Here is a 6,000-nt window from a genome sequence, read left to right as displayed (position 1 = left end):
TCCCCAGACAATACAGGACTGTGGGATGTGCGTGCTGCCACCGTGGGCACCCCTCAGCATCCCCTCCTGTTTCCGAATCATTAGAGGGAAAACTCCCCCAACCTGTCTCGTGGCGCTGCCTTCCTCCCCTGTTCCATCCCATTGAACACGTGACTCCCATCCTGAAGACCTGCCCGGAGTGTCCCTCCTGATGGGGGGCAGAGACAGTCACCATCTGAACATTCACAACCAGTGAGCCAGCACCTACTGAGGGCAGAGCCCTGAGCCAAGCTCGTCAAGCATCATGTCGTCAAATCCTCTCAACAAACGCAGGAGGTGGGCTCTCTCATCCCCATGTCACAGATGAGAAGACTGTGACTCGGAGAACTTGACTGACGTGCTCCTGCACACACAGCTGGTTCTGTGCAATCATAAAGTCTCAACTCGTTCCATTCCCTCCTCCTGCCTCCCATGCCAGCGCCCCCAACGATGGTTACAGAGACTTCAAGACCCACGTGGCCAGCAGGAGCTGCATGCGACTGAAGTACCGGGGACATCTCTCTTGTGATCATCAGCACCATCTGGCTGTCACCGAACACAAAGGGCCTCTAACTCTGGAGCCTGTCCCTATCCCAGAGATCCAGATGTCATTGGTCTGGTGTGCGACCCAGGCAGCGGGACCCTTCCAAGCTCCTCCAGGTAATTCTCATGAGCTGCCCAGGTTGAAACTCATTGTTCCAACGGGAGGCCTTGCCCTGAAAGCATCATTGCTGATGCCTGCCCCTCACCGCAGCTGCCACGGACCTGCTCTGGTACCTTAGCACTGGGTTCCTCATGCTGGATGACAGGGGTCCCCATAGCCATGGGCCTCCCAGAAGGTGAGTCCCTTTTCCTGCTCCAGATCTTTCTCTTCACCCCTTTCCCAGGTGCCCAGAGCCTTCTTATGATCCAAGGCTCCCTGCCCCAACAAGAGGCCATCCTAGCTGCCCTTCTGGAAAGGACTCAAGACCCCAAATCGATCCCACTTCCCTCCCTGGTCCTCGAGCCAGAGCATAGCTGCTGTTTTTCCCTCTGTAGGGCCCGCTCAGAGCCAGCCACGGAGGCCGGCTGGTTTCAGCAGGAGGGAGCCGAGGGCCGGGGCGAGAGCATCCAGAAAGGAGGCAGCCACCGTTCAAATGCTGGTTGCATCACCCCCTCTCACTGGGCCTCAGTTTCCTCTATTTCATAGCAAGGGGGCTGCATGGGACCCCCACCCCCACCCTGCAGAGGGGCCAGAATTGCTTTCCTGAGCCTGGAGACTCTAAATATCCACAAAATCATCAGGTTTCCCTGCTTTGGCCTGTGGCCAGGCTCTGTGCTGACGGCCAGAAGCTGAGATTAGCAGTCGTAGAGGGCAAACAATTTCATTACTCTGTAATACGGGGAGTGTGTTTGGTAGACAAACAAAATGGAATAGTTAAAAATTGAATAGTTCATGGGATAAAAAATAATAAAAGAGGCTTGGTTGTGAATAATTGCAAACCATTGAGATGGGTCCCCCTCTGTGGGGATTTCCAGGCCCACCTGAGGATTTGAGTTTATAGGATGGTATGAGGCCTCATTGTAAAAGTGGCTCTTTTACCATTCCCGACCCCCTTGCCCACTCCCTGGTGCCAGCCCTCCCACTCCGCACCCCTCAGTCCCTTAGTGATGGGCAGCGTGGTGGAGCAAACACACAGGCTGCAGAGGCAGACACGCAGGGACACATCGTAGGCGAGCCATTGCCTGGCTGTAATTAACGTCTCTGAGCCTTCACTGTCTCATCTGTAAAATGGAAATAATCCCCAACACATAGGGTGCTGCGTGGATTAAATAATGTTGGTTTATAGATGGAATTCAGCAAATGTTGGTTTCTCCCCACCCTACCCCTTCCCCATCTCCCCCATCACATCTGATTCCATCCTGGAGCATGAAAATGCTTCCTGCAAAAGATCCCAAAGACAGCAGTGCGAGAGAATCTGGGAGACGAGGACTCCAGCTGCCATCGGGAACGCTGCTGGCAACCCTAACCCTCTCAGTGATGGGTGCTGGCCTCTGCCCATCTGGCGGCATCTTGTCAACATGCAGATTCCACAACTTGCATTCCCCGAAAAGCAAGCCCCAGGAGGAACTCGGGTGTATAGCTGGCCTGCAAGTTCCCACCAAACCCTACACCCCACTGGCTGGTGCTGGCTGCCCAAAAATAAGTACTAGTTGAGGCACAGAAGGCGGTGTCAGTACATCCCCTGTGTAATGATGCCATTAGCATCCTGAGGGCGGAGACTGAGTTGCTTCCATCTTAGCAACCTCTTCTGCACCCAGCACCAGGAGAGTCATATAGGACATGCCTAATAAATATTGGCACTGGCCAGTGCATTAGTGAGACCTGGGTTTGCTTGTCACCCCTGCCACCCATTGGCTGGGGGTGCGACCTTGAGCCATTATCTAACCACACAACCAGATGACGATCTTCTGAGAGCGGGTTTGCTAACCCTGTTGCTTTTGTTGTTGTTGAAAATTGTCGAAATCTAGAGTTCCCTATCCATGGACTAGATTGTACCTGTCACAGAATCCCAAGCGTAGGGAACACAGCTATTGCTGCAAGGGTAAGCGGGTGCTGCCCCCGGACACTCCCCCCAGCTGCCAACTCAGAGGCCTGGACACCTGCCCCGCCTGCCCAGCTGGAGTTCAACGTTCTGGACACCCCATGTGCCTGGCGTGATCTTGATTAACAGGAGAGGATAATAAGCTGTATTCAAGGGACGCTGCTCTGAAATCCATGAGAGTCCTTTGTATTAACTGTGTGCATGCATGCATGCAGCAGGAAAGTAGGTGGGTGCCCTCTACTGTCCCGCATCCTGGGGGATATCTTGCAGGTGAGGGCACACCTGGCCCCAGAAGAACCATCCCTGACTCTGGGGAGGGGATGTGGAGGGTTTGATCTGGTCCCTGAGACGCATGGAACCAGCCACCCGCACTCCAGGACTAGTGGCTCTTAGGAGCAAAGTGTGTTCCTGGGCCTCAGGGGCTGCAGGCCAGGGCTGGACTCTAGATCTTCCATGCCCCTGCTTACCCAGTGCTTGGCACAGTACCTGGCCCACAGTAGGTTCCTAATAGACACTGGTTGAATGCATGAACTCGGACATTAAACTGAACCTTAGTTTCCTCTTCTCTAAAAAGGAAACTAGGGGAATCTCTGCTCCTCTCACTCACCAAGGTGTGGTGGGGAGCAAAGGAGATCATGTAGAATAAGGACCCGAGTCACGCTGGCAGGACTAGCTCTGCCCCTTCCTAGCTGCGTGACCCAGGCAACCTCTTTGAGTCTCAGTTTCCTCATCTGCAAAATGGGAGTAGCAATGAGCCCTTCCTCATGAGGGTGGGAGCTCAAGGCTGGGCACATTAGGCATTTGATACGTTATTTTCATCCTGTTTATGAAAGAGCTTTGAAAACCACAAAATGTTTTGCAAATAGGAATTACCACTTTTCTGTCCAGGGATTCTATGTCATAGAACCAAATATGTTTTGTTCTGGGAAAGAGTTCATGCAATAAACAAAACTAACAATAATCATAATAATTGCTGTAGTGGATTGAACTATGTCCCCCCCAAACTCATTGAACCTTGAATTGTGTCCCCCAAGTTTTATGTCTTAGAAACTTGGCCCCCACTGTGACTGTTAAGAGGGTGGGAAATCCCATTATGGTAATTGAAAGGTGGAGCCTTGAAGAGGTGATTGGATTGCAGGACCCTGCAGTAGTGAATGGATTAATAATGGTGGTCAGGGGCGTGGTTCTGAGAGCATTAAACAAGAGGAGAAGCTGTCTTCTCTCTCTGCTTCCACCATCTTGCAATGTGAGACCCCTGGGTCACTGTCACCACCACCAGATGGACTTTGGACTTCCCAGCCTCAGAAACTGTAAGCAATAAATTTCATTTTCTTTATAAATCATCCAGTTCAGTGTTTTGTTATAAGCAACAAAAACAGACTAATACAATTGCCTTTGCTGAATGTCTATTAAATGCCAGGCACTAAAATTAAAAAAAAAAAAAAAAGACAAAAGATAAAATTAAAAGTAAAAAATAGGGAAAAAAAAAAAAAAAAGAAAAAAGAACAACAAAAATGCCAGGCATGGTGCTGGCTGTACTTCGCACAAGTCATGCCACAGGGGCTGTGGTCTCATAGGACGAGCTCTTGCTGCCCAAGCGTTGGGGATGGGGGAGGACTTTCAAGAACTGGGCCCCTTCTCCATCCTCGACCCAGATGCCTAAGGCTCGGGACTCTGCTCCAGGCTCACCCTTCCCCGGGAGCACTGCCTCATTCATTCTTTTCTTATGTAACTCAGAATCCCTACCCGCACCCAAGGTTTATATAAAGCGGCTCAGTAAACACACTGCCTTAGGCTTTGGGGAGAACCAAGGGGGGCCACAAATGTGATCCATTGCTGTGCACCCCTTCCCGGGACCCCATCATGCTTGCTGTTGTCCTTGAGGCTGGATCCTCCTGCCTTTGTGTGCACCTGCTTGCCTGAACATACACTCGTACACGTGTGCCCGGGTGTGCATACCTACACACGGGTGTGTAAGTCAGGGGCTGGGGGGCCCAGACATGCATGTGAGTGCACAGACACGTCTTCACTGTCCTTTCTTTTTTTTTTGATAGAAAATCCTACAAAGCTTCTCCACTAAGGCTTTCCTTTTCCAGCAAATTCAGGAAATTTAACTCTTGAGTCACCCTGCTCTTGCCCCAGTCATGGGAGCAGACACATTGTATTGGAGGAAGGTCCTCGTAGTGTTCACTCTAGCTTGGCCAGGCTGCAAAGTGTTGAAGCCCATGTTCCTCCTGAATTCCCCATTTTCTGGTCATTGGAGGTTTACACGAACGCCTGCAGCTGTCTGAGCAGAATTCTCCAGGCCGCTGGTTCAGCCCAGGCTCCAGACACCTCTGCTACTCAAAGCCAGATACCCGGGCTACTCTCCCCAGCTCAGGCTGGGATACCTGTAAGTCAAACCAAAGTATCAACAGAACGTTCTCCATGCTGGGTGTCTGCCCCATGGACACTTTACAAGGAGTCTCTGACCCCTGGCCTTACTGTCCTGTCCTGTCCAACTCCATGAATCCTCCCAGGTCTGCAACTGGGGCAGCAGGCGTTGGGGGGTGGGCAGGGGATGATTCTGACTACCCAGGAGAGCTCAGCAGCCAGGACAGTTCTGGATCCTGCACAGTCAGTGAGCATCTGCTTTTGCTGCGACTCCCCCAGCACCCCCTTCCTTATGGAACTAGCACACGAGACACGAGACGGTGTTCCCTGTGCTTCTCTTGCCAAAGCCAGTTAAGGCTTCAGCCGCCTTCTTTATGGTCCTTCACTTCCACCCATGGCAAAAGAGAGGAGAGGGAGAGATCCGCTAGGGCCTTCCCCTCAAACTCCTCCAATTACTGGGGTGCCTGAGTGGGGCTGGCGCTAGAGTAAGGGGGGTAGGCATAGGCCACAAAGCCCAGTCTCTCCTCGGGGCCCCCAGATTTAGTTCTCCCCCAGACCAGACACTGGCAGACAGCGGAACCACCTGTTCCCCCTTGGCCGGTGAGTGCCGAGGCTCTCACTGCTCAGCTCCGCTGTAGGGGAAGGTCGCACCTGCGGAGGCGCTGGGTCTGGGCAGCTGGGGCGTCTCATAATGGAAGGTCCTCAAGACAACTGCATTTGGAGGCCGTTTTCTCCATGTTAAACATCCTGGGTCCCCTTCACCAAAAAGCCCCTCCCTCTCCGGGAGGCAACAAAGGGGCTTCTTCGGGGTCTACTCTCCTACCCTCTATAGGGGTGGGGTCAAAACCAGCCTTTAGATGTGGCTTCTGGCCCTATGATTGAACTTTAACTGGATCTAGTCTCCCTTTCCCTCCCCCCCAGCTGAATTTTGTTCACTCTCCTGAGCTACTAATTTCACTGTTCTCTCCCTTTGGACTCAACTCACTGTTTTTGTTTCCATCTTATGGAAGAGACGCAAATTTCC

This window comes from Cynocephalus volans, chromosome 16 (genome assembly GCF_027409185.1).
Source record: "Cynocephalus volans isolate mCynVol1 chromosome 16, mCynVol1.pri, whole genome shotgun sequence".
Taxonomy (NCBI): Eukaryota; Metazoa; Chordata; class Mammalia; order Dermoptera; family Cynocephalidae; genus Cynocephalus; species Cynocephalus volans.
This window is presented reverse-complemented; position numbering follows the sequence as displayed.